This window comes from Dermacentor variabilis, chromosome 3 (assembly GCF_050947875.1).
Source record: "Dermacentor variabilis isolate Ectoservices chromosome 3, ASM5094787v1, whole genome shotgun sequence".
NCBI classification, from domain to species: Eukaryota; Metazoa; Arthropoda; class Arachnida; order Ixodida; family Ixodidae; genus Dermacentor; species Dermacentor variabilis.
This window is the reverse complement of record NC_134570.1, coordinates 73,163,658-73,191,237: the sequence shown is the minus strand read 5'-3', so window position 1 is coordinate 73,191,237 and position 27,580 is coordinate 73,163,658.

Sequence of the window (27,580 nt, the reverse complement as noted above, 5' to 3'; positions counted from 1 at the left end):
TCCGCAGGGACGCTATTCGTGCTTATAATGCGCCGCTCACAATGCTGGTGCCAGCGGCGGAAGGCACAACGCTGCGCTTGTTTCGCCACCGAGGCGATTGAGCGTAGACGGTGCGTCAACTTCACTTTGTCGTTTTAAAGCGGCAGCTTTAAGGGTTCCGTTGCGCAGAGAGCACGGCGTTGGGGCCGTTGAGCACGGGTTGACCTTAAGCGAAACGTGTCTACCAATCAGAGCGCACCACGCGCCGTGTTTCTGCCAATCACAAAGCGGCACGCCGCGCTTCTACGACCCGCCGCAGCGGCGGCGCCGGCAGGTCGGAGGAGAAAGAGGGAGAGATAAACGGGATGGAAAAGGCAGGGAGGTTAACCGGATAAGATTGTGGTTTGCTACCCTGCACTGAGGGAAGGGTAATGGGAACCAAAGATGGAAAGAACAGCAGAGAGAAAAAAAATCATTAGCCAATTGTAAGCTATTCCACTATGTGAAGTTGATGAGCAGCGAAGCTTTTTAGTACGAAACACGGAGATGACACATAATTTTGAACAGAGGTGCGAATTCACTTATTGTATTGATGGGTTGTCATCGTGACGAAAGGTATGCACACTCATTTATTGTATTGATGGGTGGTCATTAGGTCACTCGTAACTGCAATCACATTCTTTGATAACGTCAAATCGACGCACGCACACCACTGGATGTACGAGCATCCTATTCTTCATAAAGTATTAGGCGGATGGGTGTTAGGCATCCCGTTAAGCTGAGTGGAGATGTGATCACTCCTATGTGTCTCAATGTCCAAAAACCATTTAACGCGCTTGGCAAGGCGGCGAGATACAAAAGTCAAGTCCAGGCAGCTGCTGTACACTATACCCTGTAGAAATGTAGGACTAGCGTCATTCACCAACAAGAGGTCATGATTAGAGACAAATGAAGCGAGTCGTCATACCGCTGCGGGAAATTTTGAGCTTCCCCAAATGGTGTGATTGGCGTTAAAGCACCCTGTGATAATCCAAGGACCAGGATGGGCTTTTATTGTGTCATCTAGGCTTCTGATGTCAAACGGGCGTGTTGGAGAAGGGTACGCACATAAGAGCATAAAGTCAAGCTTTCTATTTTTGACGGTTAGGAAGACATACTGATTGTCGTCACAAGGTTGCATAGGCTGGACGACGTAAGCAAGCTCACTGCGAATAAAGATGACGGCCTTGCTACTTTCGTTGTTACTTGAGGACGTAATTGACATGTAGCCCGATAATCTGATTGCATGGAAGGATTTTGGTTCGCAGATAACAATGATTGGAAGTCGGTTAACAGGCACAAACGGGCGAAAATCAGCAATGCGAGATCTTGAACCTCTGGTGTTGCACTGAATAATCGATGCGTATCTGACATCCTTACGAAATGACTGGTGATTGTTCGCCATGGTTCACTCAAAGGTTGCTAAGACTGGGCTCAGTGAGCCCAGAACTTGTAGTCCCCTTCGAGCGGATAGAGTTTCGGTGCTGTTCAACATTAATCTGATGACATCGATTAGGGACTGCAGCACCGGAACCATTTGGGGGTCTAGCGTTGGCACATCATCAACTGAAGTTTTCTTCGATGGAGGCATCAAGCGTGTGAGCTCCTTGGAAGGCTGGGTGCCCGGGAGCACCGGCAAGCCTCCTGCAAGGGAACGTTCTTCCACGTGAGGTCTGTGTGGAGTCTCGGGTCTTCTTGTACTTGAAGCTGACCTCGTTGACACAACCTGTGCATGAATTGCATGTTGCGTTGTAGGCTTCCGTTGATAACGACGTCGATGCCGGATCTCTTCAGGAGCTTCACTATGAGATAAGCTGTCGCTAACCATTGATTTTAGGATAGCAAATTATTTTTTGATACCTGGACAGTCTTGAGATATGGCTTCATGAGACCCATCACAGTTGCCGCACCGTATATTTGGTGCACGGCAGACGTCTGCAGTGTGCGACCGCGCACACCAGGGCACACTGTAGATTTCGCACAGGCGCCCTTGAAATGTCCGATCCTGAAACACTTGTGGAATTGAAGTGGCTTGGACACGAACGGTCGAATGACGTGCAGGAAGTGATCCATGTTGACGTGCGAAGGGATAGAGTGGCCCTTAAACACTAGCTTCATGCAGCGGCTGTTTCCAAGGTGGCAGACCTGAGCTGTGACCACTCCTTCATACGCCAGCTTAATCAGTTATCTGCCGGAGATTGTATAGCGCATTTGCATGGGTCGCGTGGACAGCCAAGACATTCTTCTGCGAGTTTGGTCGAACCTCCTTAATTTCATTTGACGTAATACCCTCAAGGAAAACGGAGACAGCGTGCCTGTTTAATCATCAAAGGCTGATGGAAGAGTCCACAGGTATGAAGAGGATGGTGTGCGGCCAGCGCTCATGCTTTGCCTGCAGCGTTGATGTACTCCCAGGTGATGACGCCTTGATGAGTCTCCTGTTGGCCTTTCGGCTCATAACCGACACAAAGTTGTCATCCGACGAGTAATCGCATGAGACTGAGTAAACTTAAGTGTCTTCGCTGGTGCTGGACCAATTGCCTTGTTTCCTTGAAGAGCTTATCACAGTAAACCTCTGGCCTCCCGGGCTGGCAGGTTTTGCCTCCATAGCCACGAAAGCAGGAGCCTTAACGGAGTCTTCACTGCTGGTGGGCCATGTGGCATGTGTGCACGAAGTGTGGTGCATGTGTGCATGTGTCACTGTAGTAGTCCTCTGGCTGTTCGGTGCTGTGGGAGGCTAGCCGAGAGAGATGGGCTCCATCAGAGAGCAACTTCGTCGTCGTCTCCCCTATCAGTTTCCGGGGCAACGAAAAAAAAAACGACAACCAGAAAGCTCGCCTTAGTGCATAGTGTTCGCCGCAAGCGTTTCCCGTTAAATATTACGGTTGCGTAAACTGCAGTCGCGGGCAAGCCTGAAAATCAGCCAGAGACCCTTTAATGATAAGGTGTTCTACTCTTAAAGGCGCAGCGTAAACGGTTCCCAAGTTTTTCCTGCCAATAACACTCCGCCTTTCTGGAGACCCTCAAACCATCCGCGTTAGAGCGGCGCATGCGCCGTGGGGGGGACAGTAGGACAAAGGTGGCCGTCGTGGCGTGAATACACCTCGAGCGTAGGTAGAATTGCTGTCGCAAAGAAACTGTTTTCCTTCACGCGTCCTCGAAACAGAGGAAAGCTCAAAATATAGCAGCGGAAAGCCATAACACTGCCTCTGTAAGTTTGGGACAGAGCTATGCTCCCGTATTGATGCAGGTAGAAACGTCATTTAATTAATGTATGTGCCTTTATCGATTGTATAATCTGTGCTGACGCACAGTTCTAAAATCTCGGTGACTTTATGATTTTCATTCACCCGAGAATAGCATCCCTTGATACACGGCACCGGAAAAACGAGGCGTGCTACAGTGGCTACATAAAAAAAAAACACTTCTGATAAGAGTAAAGTGCACATCGTAGGTGCCACTTTGGCGAACTTGCATATTCATTTCACAGGTAGCCTAACCGTAGCAAAATATTATTCACAGCGTGCCTAGCGTTACACCGTGGAAGAAGACAATTTTTTGGCAGTGTATATCCTCCGGGCAGGCGGGAGAATTTCTTAGACGAATTTCTTCCGGCACTCACCTCCTATTGGCTCTCTGAAAGTTAGGTTAGGTATGTTAGGTTACATTATGTTCGGTTAGGGCACGCCTGCAGGCTTTCGGGCACACTTGCAGGCAGTTTTTTCCAGCAATTTGTCATGAGTATTCCGAGCGCCAATAGTAGGTGAGTGCCTGGAGAAACGCGTTTCAGAAATTCTCCCGGCTGCCGGGAGAATAGACCCTGCCTATCTTTTTTTTTTTCAGGAGGGCTATCTTAAGGGATAAAAAAGATATGAAATAAAATCATAAACATAAATGCTAGCCTCAGTCGCGTCGGAATCATTGGATAGCAGTGAGTAGGGTTTTTCAGAGTGCTCCTAAAATACAAGACGCCCACTTTCGAGGAATTACGCCATCCGAGGAATAACGCTATATTACTGAGGCAGTGACATGTTATGCCACATTTTTTTCCTTTCTTTCTTTCAGTAGCATTTGTATCATAACAGATATACGATGCGCTACTCAGCAGATCGTTCTCACGTGTCGAAGCCCTTCAGGCAGCAGGTGCGCTCTCGCGAGTGAGTTCATAGCGAGCCTGCCATGAAGTGCTCTAAGCAGAACATTGGCACCCTAAGGCACTTGGATACGCAACCGGGCGCCCGTTAAAGCACGTGGATGATGGGTACTTATCGTGACGATAGCGTCTCGTCGAGAAACGTGAGAGTCGGGCTAGCGCTCGCTTTGATTGAGTGCAGAAAGGCGAGCTGTGAAGACGCCACCGAAGCGTTGCTTAACTTACGAGAGCGTTGCTTAACTACCGACTGAGCCACTCGTAAAAGCACACGTGCTTGTCTTAGCGCTCGTGACAACAGGGCAAGGCAAACCAAGAGAAGCCGGTAGCTCTCCTTGGAAGCGATGCTCGCGCAGCACGAGTAAGACAGGCATGTTTCAAAGCAGAGTATTTTATGTAGCAAATGAAAAAAAAAGAATGTTGCATACGAGTGGCTAAACAGAACGCAAGACTAACCTGAGTTGGTGTAGTGACGGGATGTAAGCACAGGCAAACCAGCGCCCATTGGAGCCGCGGGCTCTAGCATGAGAGTTACGCGGCACGCTGGAAGCTGAGCTGGTTCAGTCCATACAGTTTGATTCAATAATGCAGAAGTCAATTCTTCTATCATATCAAAACTTTGATGGACACGAATTAAAGTACGCAGATATAAATGCGTATTTTTGTAACGGCAGAGAAGTGTAAATTATAGAGACACCAAAAAAAAAAAGCATTGCTACGTGTTATTACGCGCTTTGCGTAGGTGCAATAAAAAAAAATCGCGGATTTTTTTTTTTTTATAGTCAGGTCCCATTGTGTTAAGAAATAGTACCTTTCGTTTCTTTGGTAAAATTTTCTTGGTCCTTTGTTCTCGAGCACCTTCTTTTCGCAGCAAATTGCACGATTTGAGGGCGACAATATAAATATCGAAGAAGCCACAAATGAAAATAAGGCAATATAGAACGAGCATCATCGCGCAGTGAGGCATAACTGGATATGCGCGCCTGTTAGTAGTGATGAATGGCCGACGATGCACACTGTGCCTTAAGTTATGCTTCGCGCACGCCGTTCGCGTTACATTTGACAAACCACATACAAATAGCGCGCTTTCAATGCCTCAGTGGAAAGGAGACATCACCACGGCTGTTTCCATAGCTGTCGCATGAGCGCCAGCAACAGAGATAATATATACAAGATCAACCCTATCTGGGGTTATTTTCATTCTGCACTTATCTGCAGTCGGCGGAAATCCACGTGACGAAAAAAACATTGAGCATATACCTCGCACCAGCATTATTTTCACGTTGCCCAAGTTCTAGAGCGCATTCAATACCACGTCGTCACATGATGTCGTTATATGACGTCATGCGATGAAGTGAGAACATCCCCGACAAAGAACACGGTTCTTATTGCGTACGAGAGCAGTCGGTCATCTCCTTCGGAGAGGGCAAGTACGAGATGATCACCTCTCTCTCCATCTTATTTTTTTCTTCTTGTTGTTCTGGTTGTTACGCCGAAAACACTTCCGACTGAGCAAAAATTACGGCCAACCAGGCGCACCCTTACGTTTGTACTCCTCGGGGGCAGGCATGGGCATGATGCTACCAATGCATTCCTGGTTTTGGTTTGTCGATTTCTTTGGTCATTGTACCAAGATAAAAATTCAGGATGAAAGAGAAAGTATAGTGCTCCCTGTCCTACCTATGTATGATTGGACTGACCAAAATGACCTCCCGAGAACCAGGCCACTAGCTGTTTATATATTGAGAGAGATGAGAGGTATGTCTGTGTGAAATACACTATGTATGACCATTTATTTTTCTTCTTCATTTTCACATGCACACGTCATGACCTACCAACAGGGGGCGACTGTGTAGGGAAGGAAACTCACAACCCCTGCAGGCCCTTAGATTGCTGCGTTAGTGGACTCGTCTGGAAAGATTATGGTTTCCTGCATTATTCGTTGGGTCTTAACTTTGACTCGTCATCACTTCTAGATGGGCGACACGGTTCCTTTGACGCTTCCTGTTGACCCAGATGTTCTTTCTTCAGAGAGGAGCATCACATTGTCGTGTTTTTTTTTTTCGCTTCAGAAAGCTCCTCACTTTTCTCTGTTTTGTCTCTTTGCAATTCCTCCATGGCCGCCCGTGTTGGTTACTTCACTTCAATTCCGTCTGCACCCGCTCGTTATCGTCTGTCGTTTGCTCGTTTCTCGGCTGCGGCTCCTCGTATGTTTCGGCAGCCGTGAACGACCATGGGTCTTCCTTTTAGGTCCTGCAATTACAGCTCAGGCTGAAAACATGGCCTAGTTTGATTTCCTTGTGGGCTGAGACGAGCATTTTGCGCGAATACAAACCAAAGTAGGCCACGTCTTCACGACTGTTAAGTCAGGGAGAGTTACGTTACAAAAAAAGAAGAAAATTCGGCATACCCACTACATCGTTGGCGTCTAGGTGACGCGAAGATTTGTGCTAGTCGGTAAACGTCGTTTCAAGCAGGCCTGATGCGTTTCTTTCTTCAGTTGCGTTCTTCATAACACCCATCGTAACAAGTAGCACTAACGAAATGGCCCAAAATGGCATTACCCAAATATGAAAATTTAAAGGAAACGAAAGATAGCGTTGAATATCAAGCGCCAATTTATTAAAAGGTCTGTTTAGCCGAGGCTTAAGAGCTGACAACGTACTCCCCTGAGCAAAAGTATACTGAACACGGATTTCCAATAAAGCTAATATTATCCTTCGTCTATGAATGCAACTTGAAAGAGAGGTCTGAGGCCCAAACTTGGCATAGCAAAGTTCCCATAGCAATCGTAGATTTCAGCCTGTGCGACGGCATCACGACTAAATTCAGTTTTTCGGCGAGTTTTAGGTCCGTGTACTTTTGCATGCGGGTGTACAGGTTCTTTTGTCGTGCATCCTTTTGTTTTATTAAGCAGAATTAATCGCTTATTGGCACTACTTTGTTGGCCAAAATGTTGTCGTACATACTCAACATAATCAGAAAGGAACATAAAGATCCCACGCAAACCTCGGAGGAAGAATCAAACAAAAGTTCCTTTCAAAAAAAAAAGAAATCTGCACTTCACATGACGTGAAGCAACGAGATTGCATCTCATTGCACTGGCTCACTGGCTGCTGCGCAAGTGGTTTCATGCATTCCGACCCCGTAACTTATTCTCGAGTGTACAAGCCACTAGTGCTGAAGTAGCACATCACTTTCAAAGAAGATATCTGCAAAGTACTGAACCGTAAATAAAGAAAGCCTTGTACAGCAATTGACAAAAACCAAAGAGGGGATAAAAAAAAACCTGCACAAGAAATAACACGCTTCACGAGTGACATCGCACTCCTGACTTGACATCGCACGAGCGCCCGCCGACATGTTGCTAGATTAGCTGGCATCGTCTGCCCTGACTGTCTCACATCGTGGCGTCTGTGCTCGCACCAGTTCTTCTTAACGTCGCCCTCCTTCCACTAGTTTGAACGTAGCCACAATTCAGCACCCGCAAGACATCATGCATGCAGATAACATCACTTTTCAGTCCGTTCGTCCCGAAATATGCCGCTGAGAACAAACACTTCCAGAGACCCTAGACCCGGCTCACAACAGGGGCGCTCAGATAGCGCTTGAAATCTGCAAGGACAAGACGGCGTACATGTCGGTAGCGAACGAGTATATGCGTGTCATCTACTTGAACTCCGGCCTCTTCAGTAAATTTTGGTTCAGCAGCCACTACATGAGGCTTCAACCCTTTTTGTGCTTGGCCTTGAAATTGCTGCCTCCGTATCTGCGATACCATGTGTCAAGAGCGAACGGAAACGATAAATTTGATGCGCAGAATTGCGAAGAAATCTCGCGGTTCGAGCGCTTACATGACCCACCTTCTTGTTTGTTCAGTGCTGATGATAAGGGGCACGCCCACATGATGTGGGTGAAGACCGGATCTACCTGCTCATAATTTACAACCTGCTCTATGTAGCTCGGGATAGAGATGACTGTACGTCACTGTGTTTGGGAAAGTGGGCGTCTGTAAGAGGTGCTTGGCTATTGATTGCTTTTTATCTAAGTTTTTCTGAGTGGCCGGGTAATGCCCCCTGCTCTGGCGGTAGAATTGCAGAATTTCTTTGTCAAATACCATCCGTTGCCTGCCTGAACGGCGGAGAATGTAAGTTTAAGCGTTTTCTTATTGTAAGAAAATCCATTTTGTTGCCATATAAATTAGGACAAAAAAGGCGTGTTCACGCCACCATCACCATGTCACGGTATCGATGCCTATGCACGGCCGGCACGTGTACAGTTAAACGGGGTATCTGGAGAGGCGGAGCGCGTTTTTCTGCAAAAGCTTCGAAGTCACACCAAGTTACCATGACGAAGTGTATGAGACCTATGATGAGACCTGTGAGTCGTGATCGCACTTATAGGTGCGATCACGGCTCAGCGCTTGTCGGGGAAGCGGGATGAGAAAAGAAAGAAAAGTAGGACAAAAATTGTGAGGATGCCACGCATTGTGGGAATCTATGTAAGTGAAGCTTTCTGAGCTGTTTGCTTTTATAACCTATAATTAGCGGTGATGTCGACTGCAAATGCTTAATTGCTTCAGCGCTCAGCTCAATACGAAAGTGGGGAGCCGATGTTAAACGCCAGCTTGCGTGCACCAGTGCTGTGTGTGTACGTAGAACACATAACAAACAGCGAGACGTGTTTGCTTGAGGTGTTGTTGTGCGCCATTGTTCATAACCTCCGAGAAGGCTAACATTCTCATTGCCTTACACGGCACATCGCATCGTGACAGAAGTGTTAAACTTTAATTGAATAATGGGGCTGCACGTGCCAAAACCACAATCAGATTATGAGGCAACCGCAGTGGTGGAATAAATTCTCAACACCTAGAGTTCTTTAGCATGCAGCTAAATTTAAGTACACGAGCATTTTTGTATTTCGCGCCCGTCGACATGCAGCTACGGCGGTCGCGATCGAATTCACGATCTCGAGCAACGCCATAGCCACAAAGCCACGGGCACAGAAGCAATGATTTCACGTGCGGCGGACACTTACGTATTGACGCCTGGACGCTACGGTGCCTTATTGTGGCTTTGCCTCTGCACGCCCTGAATCAGTGTTCCGGTTGACAATTTTGCACGATGTTTATTTTTCTGAAATAACAGAAACGTGCCGTACCGTAGCTTGCAGTTGAATTTATCCACTTTGTCAGCAACCACTGATGTGTCCAGTGGTAGAGTCTTCCTGCCGTTTGCGTCGCTTTTTACCCTCTCCCACCCTCCCCTTATTTATGCGAGCGTAGGGTGGCAAGGCTGTTACTCGCTTCGTGACCACGTCGGTTTCACGCATCCTCTATATCTCCTCTCCCTACCTTCTCTCTAACATTCTATGTATCTCCCCTCCGGACTGATGAACGTTTGTACAAAGGTAAGCCCGACAGTTTCTTCAATGCTGTTCCGGGGAAGGAGGGGGGCGCATGGGTAATGGATAATTAGTGAAGTCAAGAGGTTGTTGTAGCGACGCCCAGAGAACTCCGGAGGGCAGTGTGATGACCATCGATGGGAAGGTCCAAACGAGTTCCTCGCGTCGCCTTTCCTCTCTGCCACGCTCCTGCCATGTAGACACACGCTCTAATACCACTTCCTGACGCGGCGTGCAAGAAAGCATCAGTAGTAACAGCAGCAGTGGAAATGTCGAAGGAAGAGGCAAAAAATGCTTCGCTTTAAAATGGAGCCGCGGCAGCCTAAACCATCGTAGACAAGCAGGGCAGGCCGGAAGGCAAAGAGCTACTCAACAGCTAGCACTTTACCAGATATATATGCGGTGTTCAGGATACACACACGTCTATACAGATGGCTCCAGTACATCAACCTCTTCAACTCCATCATTCATTATACCGCACCTCAACAAACACGAATCATTTAAGTTATCTCGTGCGACTTCGTCCACAACGGCTGAACTATTCGCAATCCTATGTGCGATAAAACTTATATTGTCAGTAAGAGATGCGCAAAAATGGGTAATTTTCAGCGATTCACAGGCGGCTCTAACATCAGTCTGCTGCAAAAAAGGGAAAACATTCATGATAGTACAATATATGAAACACTTTAAAACCTCACAAAGGCAAGCGCAGCGAAACATGCAATAGCATTTCAGTGGATACCAGGGCATTGCATCATTCCTGGCAACACAGCAGCCAATGAAGCAGCACGACAAGCACACCTCAAAGTTGATGTGGTTCCGCTCCCAATATCGAAAAATGAGTTATGTTGCATTATACGGACAACGTCTTTCAGAATGTGTAGAAACACTTGGTTTGACCAGAATACCAAGAGCTCGGACTTATACCATATTGATCTGTTCATTGAATTCAAATTTTCATTATCATTAGACAGAACTATAGAAACCCTTATTCGTCGATTAAGGCTAGGCACTGCCTAAACAAAGCATTTATTACACAGAATTGGCCGTGCGGAAACCCCGAATGTGATTGTGGATTTGTAGATGAAGATATATATCACCTCCTTCTAGATTACCCACGTCACGACAAACCAAAATGCCGACTTAAATCAACCCTAATTAAATTAGACCACAGACCTTTCAGTTTAAAGAAACTTCTGAGTCCTTAACCAACAACGTCTTTGCAGAAGAGCGCTTTAAGAGCACTAAATACTTTTCTTGAAGACAGCGGCATTGTTGGACGTTATTAACGCCTTCATTGTTCCTTTCATTTCATTGTCGCTGTATATATGCATGTATTTGTGAATTATGTTATGTTGACTGTTTTGCTGCGACTATACGTGATAGTGCGTTTACACGGTGAATGTATCACCCGCCGACTAGAGACTGTGTCATTAGGCGACAGTATCGTTTGTATTTTTGAGACTTTTATCTACATAACTGTGGAGACATTTGCCTTGTATGTTGTATGTACCATGTGTTTATTATGTCATAGTCTTTCTGTGAAAACGTTGCGTGAAAAGTCCTGGTGCTTCCGTGAAAAGATTACTTCATATGTAATCTTGAACCCCGTATGTTGTATGATGGAACCATTCAAGAAATAAGGAGTAGCCGGCGCCTTAAATTGTGCGTCAACATCTCCTTATACCATATCAATAAAAAAAAACATCGTCAGGGAAGCGAGCGCCGAGTTCATGGAGGAGCAGCTGTCTAAGCCGTCGTGGCATGGCAAGGCAGCTGGCTGCAAAGGAGAAGCGTCTGCTGGGAGCGACCGCCGATGTGATGAGTCTGCAGGCTCACGCAGCGGCTGTACTCGTGGGAGCGCGGTGCGCGCACGTCTGTAGCCATCGGTGGGAGAACCACGACTGACGCGAGGCGTGGTATAGTCGATGAGAAGCTCCGTCTGCGTAACCGCTCGATTACGAAATTTGCACGCGCAAGCTGGAATAAGCTATAGCGCGAAACAGGCGTAACTGCAGATCGTTGGAAGAGGCCTTCATCCTGCAGTGGACAAAAAAAAAAAAACTATATGCTACTGCTCATGATGATGGTGAATTAGAAATATTTATAAATATCAAAAATGTTCCGATGTCAATTTCTGATGAACCCACCACAGTATAAAAATGCAAACCGCATTTTATTTTCGAGGTTGAAAAAGAGGAAAAAAAGCTGTTTAACATGAGAACCTCTCTGCAGCAATGATGTACTCATGCAAAATCTGATGGACATTCTTCGTTTCGGGCACGGATAAGGAGCACGCGCCAAAATATGAAATATCAAGTACTGAAAGAGAACGAATACGCGATAGGGGTTCTCCTAAGTGTGTCTTCCTTTCGGGATTATATGGTCGGCGTAAGATGAGAAAACGTTCCAGTGATTCCACATCTCCCTAAGTGTCAGTAATTTCAGGCCATTGACCCTTTGACTACTTGTTGAGCTTCACCGCAGTCCACCAGCGCAGCACAATGGGCAGCATTCCCAAAGAGTGATATTTTTGGAGGGCGCCAAAATTTCAGTAACTTCCAGTTAGAAACGTCGAAAGGGCACGCTCTTTTATGAACAATGTGTAGTTATGGCACTTAGTCGTCACTTAGTTGTCTTTGCTGCGTTAGAGCGGCATTTTTGGGAAGAATAACACACTCCTCAAACGCAGCAGGAAGACAGTTACGAATAAGTGCGGTAAGTATGCATGGTATTTTTGCTAACTGCTGCTAACTGAACGATGTGGAAATTTGGGTAGTCTTTGGAAACATCATTTTTCAATGTGATACCCATTGTCACGTTGGTGAATTGCGGAGAAGGTAAACAGATGGCTGTATGGGCAAAGTCTAAATTTTCTGGGTATGAGACACGCAAAGGTTCGATGGGACGAACACAGACCTACACTTATAAAAATATTAATTGAAATATTTGACACCGTAGAAGGACAGTCGAAACTTCCCATTGTCTGAGCGACATAACCGGACATTCCACGGACACGTTAAATGTCTGTAAACTTGTGCAGTTATAGAGGCTCATTTTTTCGACCAACAAATTGTTGTCTTCAGTTTTGCGTGACAGCCAACAGGGTAAGGCTGGATAAAAAGATACCCACGTGTCTATAAGATCTACCGTTGCCAACCTGCGCGAAATTTGACTAGGCGTAAGTCTAAATGTTTAGGTATAGACAAAAGCGGAATCTTTTAGCTTGTCGTGGAACGACGAAATGTAGTGACCGGTGCATTAGGGGATTATACGTACTTTACAGTGACATAGGAACTCAAAGATAGGCGGCTAACAGAATTACACGCTCCTTGCTAGGAATTCCTGGCTAATAAATTCTTCACTAGGAATTTTGTAGTTGGTGAAGCAAAGGGCAAGAAATTATGGCACAAAAAAAAGCAAAACAAGCAAGTAACAAAGAAGTGACACGACAACGGAAAGGTGAGTTGTGGTTCCTTTCGATACAGTGTTTTGTATTTCTGGTTCTTTAATTCAAGGAAATCAAACATGTCAATAATCCGGCGTTTTGTTGCATTCCGACGTATTTGACAAACCCATTCAAGCGGGGTAATCTCAAAGTCAAGGAATGCGAAACTTTCCCTCTTCTACCCTAAGATTCTATAATGGAATATTCGGGCCATCGTCGGTGAGCGCTCTGGTCACGCTATGAAGAGTGTGAACGACATCTTCAAAGCAGTATTACGAGAGTAACTCTATAAAGAAGTGATGATTCAGCTTCAACGTCATCACTGCGGCCCATGTATGCTGGCGATAACGCTTAGTTGCTCCTTTACATGACTTTAGCACTGCCAGAACGCTATGACACGACCTCACAAGTGTGCTATTATAAGTAAGTGCCATGCAAGAAGTATGTGGACTTTCCTTTCTCAGTGTTTTGCACTTCTGCCATCGCTTTTTGAATCGTGTTGATCCGCTAGTTGGGCGCCTAATTATGGAACCCGACAGGCAGGCACGTAGAATGCCCAAGGCGCGCTGAGGTCAATGTCGCGGATACCACACGTGGCTTTTATGTCGCACTCGGCAACAAGCGAGCAAAGGACTTCCGTCGCAGGTCAGCCCAATGTGGAAGCCATGCATCACGATGGCTGAGCGCACGCCCGTGGCCGGTGACAAGTTCGTGACAAAGGAGCGACCTGCGTGTTCCACGCTTGCGGACGTTCCCGGGTATGGCGTGCTTTGTCGCCATTTACGGCGCTTCCTTTCGGCTTTTTATTTGCGATACTTGTATACGGCGAGCCTTTGCATCATTTCGTCTTTTTTTTAGGTACAGCCTGCGGACATATAAGAGTCTGAACCAACAGTTTCCTGTCTACGTATCCCGCACACAAATATCAAGAAAGCTTAAAGAGTGGAGCAGGCGTGCTGCGTTTGAGATGACCATCCCACTAATCGTACGGCCTTACTTATGTTTTAAGTGCGGCTTAGCTCTCAATAAACATAGTGTTTATCAAGAGCTATGCATTATAGAAATGGTTTATCTTGCAATTCTTTCTTAATTTTTCCGAAGTAACTAATGGCGCCCACATTATACGAAAACCACTGTCGAGAACATATGCAGCCACAAGTCTTCGCTCCCTCACATGCGAGCTTACGCAGACTATTTTGAACACCAGTGAATTCACGAAAGCACATATCCAGACACTGGATCCTTGTCTGCAACTCCGTCTTCCACCAGGGTTACCACGAGCGGAAGCAACACCTCTGTGCCCCGTGTGGCTCGGCGTGGCATTCACGAACGCCTATTCCTTCGCACTGGAATGGCCGACCGCCTTACTTGGGACACCTGCAGCTGCGAGGAGATGATCGAGCGCCTCCTCTGTGACGTTCCCCGCTACAATGTATCAAGACGACCGCGCTCGAAAAACTGGACAATCGCCCCTCCACAGAAGAAAAAGTTCTAGACACTGGTCTAGAAGGGTTTCGCCACTCAAAGCTTTAAGGGCTCCGCTCGAGATATTTAGGGCTTGTGAATTTTGCGACCGCCTTTGGATGTTGTAGCGCGTGGTATCACGTTATTGTCTGAATTTTTCTCAATTTTGTTTTTTTCTCTGCTTTCACTTTTATTCCCTTTACCCCTTTCCCCAGCATAGGGTAGGCAGCCGGTACTTCCACTGGCTAACCTTCCTGTCTTTCCTCCCCTTTTTTCCCTCTCTTAAGCAGCGGAAATGCATTTCCGCCTCGCCGTAGAGCTTGTATGCGAAGAATACAGGTGTCACATGGTGATAGCTTTTTATAAAAATCTGTATTGTCTAAAAGAAAACACCTTCCTGACGTTGAATTTTCATGTATGTGGCGAACAACGCGACAGAATCACGCGTGTATTTTTTACCTGTACGCTTTAGGCCAAACAGAAGTGAGAACTGCGCATCCAAGCACTTTCTTTTTCTTGAACACTGGTTTTCTCCAGAAATGAAGAACGGCACCAACGGAGCGAACGAATGAGCCAAAACACAAAGGCAAGCCGAAACGAGCTCTCGTGTGGTGTTGTCTTCCGTTATGTTCTGACTCATTTCTTCGCTCTCTTATATGCATCTCCAAACCGCGCAAAAAGAAAAAAGACGTCATAATGTCAGAGTGCGCTATTACTTTTTAGCGCTTTGAACCTGACTTCAATAGAGCAACATCGTTCGTCGGAATGAAACTGGCAGTTTATTTGTGTATGAAATTTTCGTCACAAGCTACGGCAGTTTTCGTTTCACAGGCACTTAAGTGCGACCTTGCGTCCTTCAGTATTTGTCCAAACTTGTTCCTTCACCTTCGGTTGACGCTTTCTTTCTTTCATATTTACCCACCGTGGTTGCTCAGTGGCTATGGTGTTGGGCTGCAGAGCACGAGGTCGCGGGATCGAATCCCGGCCACGGCGGCCGCATTTCGATGGGGGCGAAATGCGCAAACACCCGTGTACTTAGATTTAGGTGCACATTAAAGAACCCCAGGTGGTCGAAATTTCCGGAGTCCTCCACTACGGCGTACCTCATAATCAGAAAGTGGTTCTGGCACGTAAAACCCCATAATTTAATTTATTTTCTTTCATATTTGATAAACTTAGCACTCGGGTGCGCGCAAGTTTTCGCACTCCCAAATTGTAGCAGGTGTTCCTTCTGCTCAGACAATGGACTTTCGCGCCTATTTACGAGTACGATGGAGTCGGATATACTAAAAGAATGTCGGCAACCTTGAAAGAAGGAAAAATATCGAGAGGCCGGAACAGGCAAAGCGACAGAAATGTGGCTGGATTAATAACTGAGCTTTATTCTTGAAAACCACTCCCCTCGAGCCCACACTGAACATGCGCGAGGCACAACATACCAAATACACGGTAATCAGCAAATCTATACGCAGCTACGTTGCGGCCTACCTTAACTGGCACGTCACTGACAGGACCAAGATCAACACGCTGATCAGACGGGCTTACAAGACGGCGCTGGGTTTCATGGAGACCACGAGTACGACTCGGCTCTTGCAGCTCGGCGTCCATAACACCCTAGAAGAAATAGCCGAGGCGCAGCTCACCGCGCAATTCGAGCGCCTCTCTACCACCAAGACGGGCCGCAGTATACTGACGTCCCTGGGTTAGAACCCCCAAGCTCCCAGCCGGCAACCGTGCGAGATCACAGATGAGGCGCGGGCCCACATTTACGTGGACCCCATCCCGAAGAACATGCACCCAGAATACAACCAAGAACGGCGGCAGGCGCGGGCCAAGGCCCTCACCGAGCAACACGCCCAAGACCCGCACGCCCGGTACGTGGACGCAGCGTACCGGGAAGGCTTCGCGGCAGTAGTCGTTGCGGCGGCTACCGGCACCAAGACAACGGCAGCGAGCGTGCGGTGCACGAATGCCACAGACGTCGAGGAGGTTGCCATCGCTCTGGCGATCACCGAGGCCGAGTGTCGCACCGTGCTCAGCGACTCGAGGAATGCCGTGCGCAACTTTGCCAAGGGGCGAATATGCGCGCCGGCGGCCGCCATCATCGGCAAGCTCCAACTTCAAGACCGCGGCAGCACCGTCCGTATCAAGTGGTTCCCGGCGCACGCCGGCGAGTGTGCATCCTCACCGAACCACAACGAGACGGCCCATTCGGCGGCGCGAGCGCTTACCTTCCGCGCCCCCGAGAGTGACCGTTCCGTGTGGTGGTTCGAAACCAAGGACAGATTGACTAGTTATGCCGAAATAACCAAGTGTTACCGCTTAGCTCGATGGACAATGCCGCCTCCCCACCCGGCACTCATTCGGGAGGAGGGCGTAATCCTAAGACAAATACAGACCGCGTCACTCCTCGCCCCCGCAATGCTGCACGTGCTTCACCCAGAGCTCTATCCGAGTGGGCTGTGCGGTGTTTGTGCAGCGGGTCCGCCGAACCAATGGCACATCATGTGGGACTGTACCAGGTTTCCGACGGCAGCTACCTCCAGGACTTACCCGCCAGAACTTCAAAGTGCACTGCAGTCTGCAGACAAGGACTCACAACTATGGGCCGTCCAGCAGGCCCGGGGTGCGCTCGAAAAGCACAAGCCTGATGACCCACTACAAACGGGCCCAACTGGGCTAGTGCAGAGTAGGGTATAACCCCGGGTCGACGCTTGGCCAGCGTCACAACTCGTTAAATCCTCGTTTGCCGGCACTTTATTAAAGTTATTCCTATCCTATCCTATACGCAGCTAGTACTGTTCAAGACAGTGGCGGTCTTTCGTGGGGATGAACACTGATTGCGCGCTTACAAATATTTCAGGGCCAAGCCCAAAGATGTGACCGGCTCCAATCAACTCTCTTTCCTGCTGCATCTTGGCCTTCACCGGGACTGATACGTTGCTGAAGATGGCAGTGCCACCGCACTGCTTGCTATGTAGCGGATGATTGTCACCCGTGCTAGTAGTCTCGGGCGGAAATCCTTGGGGACGCAATTGAGAGAAGGACAGACTGCACAGTCTTAATTTTCTGGCTTGCCCATACTACGGACCGAGTTATGAGGCTACAAACAGGACGCCGTCTTCAGTCGTTACAAAAATACTCGGGGCCAACTCTCATTAAAGTTCGGTAACCTTGCGGCAAAGGTTGCGAAGCGCAATCCTAATTTCACCGGATTGTTTCATTCTCCCTCGAGTGGCGGCAGCCAATTAAAAGCGGGCAGTCTGCCAATCGAAAACGTGCGCTTTCACATTCAATAACCAATTACTGGCGCGTGGCCGCGGAGACAGTGCGGCGAATCTCGTAGGGAGGAACTCTCCCAAGGCAAGCGAGGAGTAATCAATCGGAAAGGAGACGAGCGTGTCAGTGGGCACGCTAGCGTGTATTGTCTACGTGTGTGACATGACCGATGTTCAGGCTGGCGCACCACTGAAAAGCTGCTACACGACATGAACTTCATTGCTGCAGTTCGTTATTCCTTAATCATTCTGTTTGCATTCGTAGGAGAAATACACTAAATGGTGACAGCTAGAAGGAGAAGAAGGAGGCTTAAACGGGGGGCCCCATTTTTATTAATCATATCATGAGAAGCCAACAAACAAAGACACCAAGGAAAACACGGGGGAAAATTACTTATACTTATTAATTGAATTAAAGAAATGATAAATTAGTGGCAATGAAAGTGGATGAAGAAACAACTTGCCTGCAGGTGGGGAACGTCCCACGTCTTCGCATTTCGCGTGCGATGCTCTAACCAATTGGACAACCGCGGCGCTGTTTCCCCATCCACTTTGTTGGGGATTGATGTGTTACTTCTAGAACTAACCTTGGGACTGTTAGCCAGCGCTACCACTCACAAATCTTGGCGGCGGATGCGGAACATCGTTTCTGCTGCCAATTATTTATTTCAGTTAATTACGTTATCACCCATTCTGAAGTATGCGCCGTCGCTTCTATATATATATATATATATATATATATATATATATATATGTATGTATATATACTTAGGTATAACCTGTCCAGCAGCCACGGCTGGTCTTCAGATATTTGCATCATTACCAAAGATGCCGTCGTGTTCTATGCTAGCTGCGCCGTAATCTGCCTCTTGTGCCCCTTTCAGGAAAACAACTAGCATATTTAACCCTTGTACGACCCTAACTGGCATTCGCATGCTCAGTGTGGGACCCATACAAATCTAACCTGTCCACTGCACTGGAATCCACACAGAATCGCGCAGCAAGATTTTGTAAACTAGCGACAGTAAACTCAAGTCATCTCTGAACTTTCCAACCCTCGAGCACCCCCGCAGAACAGCAAGGCTCAGTCCCTTTTACAAGTTTTATCACTCGCTGCTTCATAAGGCCTACATGCAACCTGCCCATCGCACTTCATCTCATCACAGCCGTCTAAAGGCTGTTCATTCCCCTCCAGCTCGGAAAGCCGGTCATCTTAATTTTTTCTTCGTTCAAGCAGCTAAAGATTAGAATCATCTACCTGCTGAAGCGGTGCACCACTCCAGCATTCATAGTTCCAAGGAAATCATTGAAAGTGTAACCTACTAGATATGCTCACGCTCATGTAAAACCCCAAAAAGCGCATTTGAAGAATAAATAAATAAATAAATAAATAAATAAATAAATTCCCGTGATACAAACTACTTTCACCTCGGTATCAGCATGCAAAGGAGAAACTCAACTGAATAGTTTTGAGGTGGATAGAGTTTTAAACATGCTAAGGATATTTTTGTTGAATTTCGCTTCCCTTCGATCCGGTGAAACCTAAACAATAAGAATTAAAATTTTGTTTCCTCTTCAGACAACCTGGTAATATCAAAGTTCCTCTATTTTGGAGTTTGTTAGCGAAAGGAAGATAGTCGTAAATTATGAAACATTGCGTCAAAAGAGTAAACGCAAGCGCATCAAAAGTCCATTTACCCGTATGTTTGAATGAAAATGTCGCATGTCTTTATTTTCACGTAGAAGTGACGGTGGAGAACAAAGACAATTCCAAAATTGCGCGTCGCGGATTTAACTCCTTATTTTGCCTACACTTGTGCCCTGAAAAGGAAGTATAACGCGCAACCCACAACGATAGCGCGCGTACTGCCGTTGTCATCTAGGGACCTACAAGTTATTTGAACACATATATACAATTAAGAGGAAAGGTAAAGCGAGGAGCAGGCTGGCAATTTCCACCAGAAGGGGCACAACGCCTGCCTACTCTTCAGAAGGGAGGTGACAGCAACAAAGAAATGGAAGATAGGAAGGACGTGAAGAAAGAGAAAAGGAAGAGCAACAGGACTAATCTAAACGAATAAAGTAGAACACGCAGGACAGATCACACACAGAAGGGCCGGTCTCTGAAGGTCACGCTACTACAGAATGGTAAATAGAAGAAACAGTACCGACGCTACAAACTTGAACCTCAGTTAGTTAACTCTACAAAAGTAAGCAGAGCGCGATGAGCCTGATCACAGGCCCAGGCGTGCGTTAATAAGATATCAATCATCGTCCACTCCAGCGCAATCGCTGGCGCTCGCGTTTGTTCAGGAATGTACACAAATATTCCATTTACGCGCACATTCTGACTAGATAACACTCTTTCGCTATAAAATATGAGACACTATTATGAAAATTTCGCATACATTCAGGTGAGTCGCGCCAAATGATAACACTGTGACAGGGATCAGACGCTCAAGAAAGGGACACCGGAAAAGTTTAAAAGATATGTAGCACACTCCCCATTAGCTCAAACATGGTCGAAAGGGCCTCCGAGACTGCTCTGCGGCACCAACTTGCCAAAAATTGAAGGGTGAACACTTGTTCGAATTACTCGCAAATAATAAACCTATATTTCATGCGCCGATGTAGCAGTATTGTTTTGGGGCCGTTTCCACCACAGGCGCTCAATACGTGCGGCATGGAAGCGTTTTTCCGAGCGCGAAAGAAGCCCGCAAATACACGCAACGTGCTTCGAGCGGCCAGTCGCGCGGTAATTTTACGTCAAACACCCTCTACACGCAGACATACATAGAGCTAATAATTGTAAACGTTATGCTTTGCGCAGCAACGATTCGCCCTGTGAGTGGAATTTGCACAATTTTCTCCCTCGTTTTAACTGTCACGCCTGTTATTGAATTCGTATCGACTATGATGCGGTGAAGGGTAGACTACACGCTGCCTGTCAGCCCCTGTAAATTCTCAAGCCATTCTCTTTTCAGTTATTACGAGCACTATTGGCGGTGCTTGCTCGAAGCAAGGAGCTTGGCGGCATCCCAGATTTAGCAGCGGAACGTTCCTATACACGAATGCCATGAGAATTTACCCGACCTTTCACATTCTGACTTCACTTGTCTTAGCCTTCGCTAAGACAAGTGAATCGAAGATGATTGGCGGACAAGTACAATCTAATACTCGCACTCATAATTTTATTCTTTCAATACTTCCCTTTGCACTTTCATTGCTGGCTTGCGCTTCCGCTCGTTTACAATGAGCTTCTAGCTTATACGACGCTGTTCTTGATAGAGCCCTCTCATTTAGACGCGCATTCCTTTGTTGTTGTTGAACATGCACCACCACATAGCAAAACTCTGAGCGGTCTAAACTCTGTCAGGTGTTGCAATCACGTTTCTAACGCTCGCAGGACTTCGTCGTATTCTCCGAAAAGGCGCTGACCAGTGAAGTTTTCTCCTTGACTTCTAAGATCCAACTTATGAAATGAGAAATGGGTGCGTTTACCTCAGAGCAGTTATTAGAATAGATTCTGCAGTTTTACGTCTCAAAACCGCTATATGATTATGAGGCACGCCATAGAGGGTTAACATTTTTGACCAACTGGGGTTCTTTAATTGGAACAACATATTTATCATGCACAGAATAGATGTAGACAGGTAGATTAGGCTGAGAAGCAGGAGGTGATGCTGGAAGTGTGTGGTTACTGGGGTGCTATAACGTAAAACTATTCTAAACTTTTCTATTCCAATTCTGCAATCAGACCTTCACGATTGGTGAAAAACTTTTTTGGACTGCCACCCCCCCCCCTCATTCCCCTGTCTGTCACGTGACGTCACGAAAACCGCGGTAGCTCCCCGTCTGATATGACGTGTACACACTGATTATGCATGATTTGACCGAACAAAAGAAAAATAGTTATTTATTTCTAATTCCCCGCCTTTTCAGCATTAGCCCTCGGCTTTTTGTCGAAAGTATTCGGGCGACACCCAGTTTGCCTGCCTGTCACGCGATGTCACAGAACCGCAAAATCTCATAGTGTCAAAATTAAAATTAAATTAAATTATGGGGTTTTACGTGCCAAAACCACTTTCTGATTATGAGGCACGCCGTAGTGGAGGACTCCGGAAATTTTGACCACCTGGGGTTCTTTAACGTGCACCTAAATCTGAGTACACGGGTGTTTTCGCATTTCGCCCCCATCGAAATGCGGCCGCCGTGACCGGGATTCGATCCCGCGACATCGTGCTCAGCAGCCTAACACCACAGCCACTGAGCCATAGTGTCGAAATGACGTGTATACACGTCATTTATACGCGTTAAAGATGCATTAATATTCTGAACAAAACTGAATTTTCTTCTGAATAGCCGCAAGCTGCCCCGTTACGAAAGCAATAAAAGATCACTGCTACCGTTTGCTCAGGCACTGGATACTCGCACCTGCCGGAGAGGATGAATTCATTTGCGTATAATAAAACTTTTTGCGGGGCCGTGTAATGTTTTCGTGCACTTTCGGCACGTTTACGACCTCGTTCTGCCAACTCTTCTCTGCTGAGGATCCGTTTTAGCGTCATTCTAAAGTTTCTGTTGCATACCGCCGCAATTTTTGACCAGTCACTGCAAGGTAAGCAAGAGAAAGTGGAACAATCGCAGACGCGGGCGCGACCCTTTTTATCCGGTTATAGATATTTAGTGCAGTGTCTCGGTCCCGTCAAAACCCCCTCCACTTGAGCGTGCTCATCGCCTCTTGTCAGTCTATTAGATAAGACAACCCGCTCAGTGTAGACAATGTTATTCGTTTTTCAAGCAAACGAAAGTGACCTCCTATGAACGAGGAGATCGTTTGATTGGTCTGTTCAGATAACCCTGCGGGTGACCGTCCGATGATTGCGTCGGCGGTTACGCAAATTTGACGTCAGGAGATTGGAATAAAAACATATTGGAATAGTTTTACGTTATAGGGCCACTGGTGCTATATTTCACTTCTATAAGGGTCAACGGGCTATAAGTGATAAAGGTTGCGAAATAAATCCTGAATGAATACAAAATTGACCAAAAATGGAGGGTAAAAGAACGTCGCACTTGAGCATCAGGCTGAAAAAAACAACAACGAAGTACAAACGCTCCGAATTCTTCTACAATTGTAGGACTACAAAGAAAGACTTTGAAGTGCAGGAACGAAAATACTCGCACAGCTCTCTCTTACGGCTGCGCCTTACAAACCGCTTTTTTTGCGAGAAAGTGATAGAAAATTTAAATCGAAAGGAGCGCCACGTGTGGAAATGTCTGTTGTTGGGTAGTACATGAAGCTTACGGAAGCACATCGAAGAATTGCTGACATTCTTATACATCGATCTTCGCGCTGCGTTTGCAAACAACGAACGCAAACAACATCCAGAATAGGAAGAGGAATATTCTTTGTTTTTATTTGTTTTTGCATGACCGGCTCCCTTGGCGACCTTTAGGATTCCCCAGCGTGCGCATGACAACGCAGCTCTTAGGGACAAGCGGTGCTATTGAATAAATAGCAAAGTGTGGACGTTTGGCGCATTGCCTAAGGCGAAGTGACATTTGTCGAGGCCTATGAATTGAATCGAATCCTACGAGGCCTTCTCAGCAGGCGAACGTGCCGGATATGTCGACAAGGATTTTATACGGCAGGTAATAAGTGCCGAATACCTTGTTACTTCTGAAGGCATCTGAGTTTCATTTTTTGGTTTTGAATTTCGTCGTGTGCTTGGATTCCTCGTATTCTCAGGAGACGCTCGCTTCCGGGTGTTTCGCATGCCACTCTCACTGACTACCAAAGGTCTCTGACGTTGTCGGCAGGAACGAACGTCGTGGTGGCCGTGCTTTCAGTGTGAACAAATTGGCGTTTCTGGATAGCGACCGGTCCCGCATCTGGCCAAATGAAGACTTTTTCTTGTTATGATGGAATGAGACTGAAATGAGAATGAGACTAAAAGGACATTTTTCACACCCTAGCACTAGATCAAGCATCCGGCCAGTCCAAAATAAGCACTAGCCATACCACATCTTGGAGAGGTCTCGAAAGAAGCCTTGTCATCGGAACGAGTAAGAGAGAGAGAGAGAAAATAATGCAGAGAAAGGCAGGGAGGTTAACCAGAGGTAGTTCCGGTTGGCTACCCTGCGCAGGGGGTTAAGGGGGATAAAAAGAGAAACAGAGTGGAGGGGGGAGATAGAAAGAAAGGGAGACAAGCACGAACAAAGCGCGTACACTACAGAGCGGTAGGGGGCGGCATTCTTAGAGTCTGTCGCATTAGAGTTCGCATTTGACTAGGCGATTACGACTGCCACGATAACAACGGCATGTAGAAACGGTAGTTACTAAGTCGTATTTTAACTAAAGAAAAACAAAGCGGAAAGCGTACGCCTGTAGTCTTCAATATGCATGTCGTTTAATGTGAACATCGTGAAATGTGGTCAAAAGTATTAATACTAAATTATCTAGAAAAGTGGACTGCGAGAAGAAACCTGGGCTGAGGATGTGACGCTTTATACCCATAAAGCATTGAAAGTCATTGTAATTCGTTTGTTAAAAAAAGTCGCAGTGTCGCCCGAAAGGCGAAGCATCTTGCGATAGGAAGTTAGTAGACAGCTATACAAAGTTTTATCGTCCATATAAACTTCGGAACTTTCGCTTAGTAACTGAATTAACAATCATGGTGATAGCACGCGCAAGCAAACATGAACACATCACACTCGATAAGCGCGCACAATCGCTGCAAAACGCTGGACGCTGGTGTGAGCAAGCGTGGCAGTAGCAGCGAGCGAAGTCACCTTCGTGCGGTCTATCGCTTCATGCCTATGCTGTCCATCGGCTCATACAGAAAGGTATGAGCCGTCTGCAGATTCCTTGCAAGATAGGCGCTCGCGACCACGCGCGGCCATGCAAAGTACACGCTTGGTGGAGTCGAAGCCTTCCCCCTCCCTCTCGCGCTGCCTCCCCACTTTCTTCCATGTCTGGCGCGCGTGACTGAGCCGTGATCGTGAGTTCCCCTTGCGCTTGGTTGCGAAATGCGCAGTTGCTGCCGGAGTACAACGACGCAGTCGCATCCTCCCACGGACTTTCGCGCGACGACAGAGGGCGCGTTTGCTCCCTGCTTTCTGCTTCGCGCGCGCCAGATTGAGCCGCGATCGCCTGCTTCCCTCGCGTGCTTTCACTCGCACATACAGCATGCGACGAGCGGCGATGGTGCTACTGCCCTTGGACTTTATACGGAACATCATCGCCACGACGACAGCGACGGAAAATATGCCCCTGGAGTGTCCATGTAATTGCTATCGCAATAATAAACATGAAGCGAAATTTATCATTTCAATGTCCACTGTAGACTATCATATTACAAAAGCAAGCAAGATTGTAGCAGCACATCGACTCCTTCAAGCAATTTTTAATTTCAGCTGCCCTGTGTCGACCGAGCACGCAAACTTTATGCTCTTATCGTCCGATCTTATTTCTTTAGCACACCTGAAAGCGACTGTTTCTTGTTTATTGATTTCGTTGCTGGAATACACCACCGGCTATCTGGTATAAACATTATATGACCTTCAGGCTGCGGTCCTTGACCTCAATTTCATATGGTGCATGTCACTCGCTAGTCACTAGAATTAAATGCACACTACGTTGGTTCGCACTCGTAACGCTAGCTTATGTACTTTTTTCTATCATCCCTAGAAACGTAGCCTCAAGTTTTCTTGCCGAGTTTGCAGTAACAACGCCTACGGCCACCATTCGAAAGAGCAAAAAATAAAACAAGAAGCAAGAACACTTTTTGCAGGCCTCTACACAACTCCGCGGAATCGTCGATCAAAGTGAAGCGTTCTTTGATGTGCCAGTGGGATGCTAGAGGCTCCAGGTCTCGTATTTCATACTTACATCAGCATTTCTTCAAGGATCGGCTTCCAGCCTGACCTATGGAATTGCGTTTCGCTCTCTGGGCCCGAATCAATGAACTATTCAACATCTGGCGAACTACAAGAGAGTCATATACACCTGCACGGACCTTTCATGTCTTCCCGATGCGCTGCACCCGGTGACGACAGCCAGTACGTCACGTTGAGAAAACGACACGCAAATTGCTGAAGTCTACAGATCTCAGGTGCGAACTGTGGTATGAATGCGAACCTTCAAATGAAATGGCATTTTCATCGTTATATCTCCTTTCTTCCTTTCTTCCTTTCTTTCTTTCTTTCTTTCTTTCTTACTTTCTTTCTTTCTTTCTTTCTTTCTTTCTTTTTTCTTTCTTGCTTCGTTTCCATCCCTTAACGGCCTAGCCCACATGTTAGTCCAAAATCAAGAAAGGGGGGCTGACAGATGGAATAGCACACTGTGGTATAAAGTTTGTAAACAGGAATAAGGTGCCTCAGAAAGGCTGGCCAACTTTTCGATAGGAGGACTTATCTTCGTCAAAGGCGGCCTCGTCATCCTCGGCATGTTAGTTTTAAAGGATTAGTGCAGTGACGTCACGTGCGGGTACTGTCGGTGGCGGCTGGTTATAAAAGGAGAGACTTCAGAGGTAATGAGCGCTGTCACCCGACCTCTGTGAGCTTCCTTCCCAAGACGAGGGGACAAGAGCGGGAGAGTGGGAAGGCGAGTAGAAAAAAAAAACGAAAGAAAAGAAAGAAAAGGAAAAAGAACCGGGGCGACACCAAGACGAAAAAAAAAGCAGAGAAAGAACAAGAGAAGAAAAATAAAGAAAGAAGGGGGCATGAGAGGGCGTTGGAGAAGCGAAAGGTTAGGGAGCGTTCAGGGGTGTCGTTGGCGGCATGTCTTTGTGACATTCGAAGAGCCGGTCAGGCGGTCATGAGCGAGTAACACCAAAGACAAAAAAAAAAACATGAGTTGAAAGAGTGACTTGAGTAGCATAGCAGCAATACGTCGAGTAATTTTGAAGTAGTTAAAATGGCGACAAGGAGGCTGCGGTGCAATGTATGGGGGGACTGAAAGGTAGCGGCATGGTCTTCCAAGGGTCATTAGCCCCAGTCGCTCAACGTAGGTGCCGTTACGGCGGCATCCAGAAATGGCGATACCCTCGGTTGAGGAGCCGAAAAAGGCATATTGATGCTTGAGACTTCGTAATGTGTTGGTGAGGGTGTTTAAAAATTATAATAAAGAAAGAGAGAGAGGGGGAACCGAAACCGGAATAACAAATAGGAGGGTGACGTGCGCAGAAGCGGGCGGGGGCAAGTGTACATGAGAAAAGGAGGTCGTACAGTTGATATAAACGTAAAAATATGAAAGATTATATAAAATTAAATAATAGGCAGGAAAACATTTTCGAAATGAAACAGTACGTGAGGTTAAGAATTAAGGTTACCTGGTGCCCTAATGTGCGTTGTGTCTTGGTTGATGATGTGAGAATTTCAGATGTAAGTTACCGCTTTTAAAGATTCTAAGTTGCCACGGGCCAAATTAATTCCCGTCGGGTGTAGGCAATTAAACTTGTGTATGAGGTATGATTCCGTATATTTCCTTTAGCGAGGTGAACGGAAATTTGTTTGTAGTATATAGAGCCTTGCTTTGTCAAGTATATGACCATGTTCATTAAGGTAGTTGGCTACTGCTTTAGGTAAATTGTGTTTTGTGTCCGCGCGGTGACCATGGAGTCTTGTGTGAATTTGTTGTCCAGTCTCACCTATGCATTGTTTACTGCAAGCGGCACATTCTATACAGTAGACTACGTTGCTTGATGTGCAGGTGAAAGCCGAAGTTACCTTGTGTGCGTAATTCGACGCAGTACTTTTTACTGCATCAGTAGCTTGAATATGTTTGCATGTAGAGCACCTGGGGCGGCCACAAGG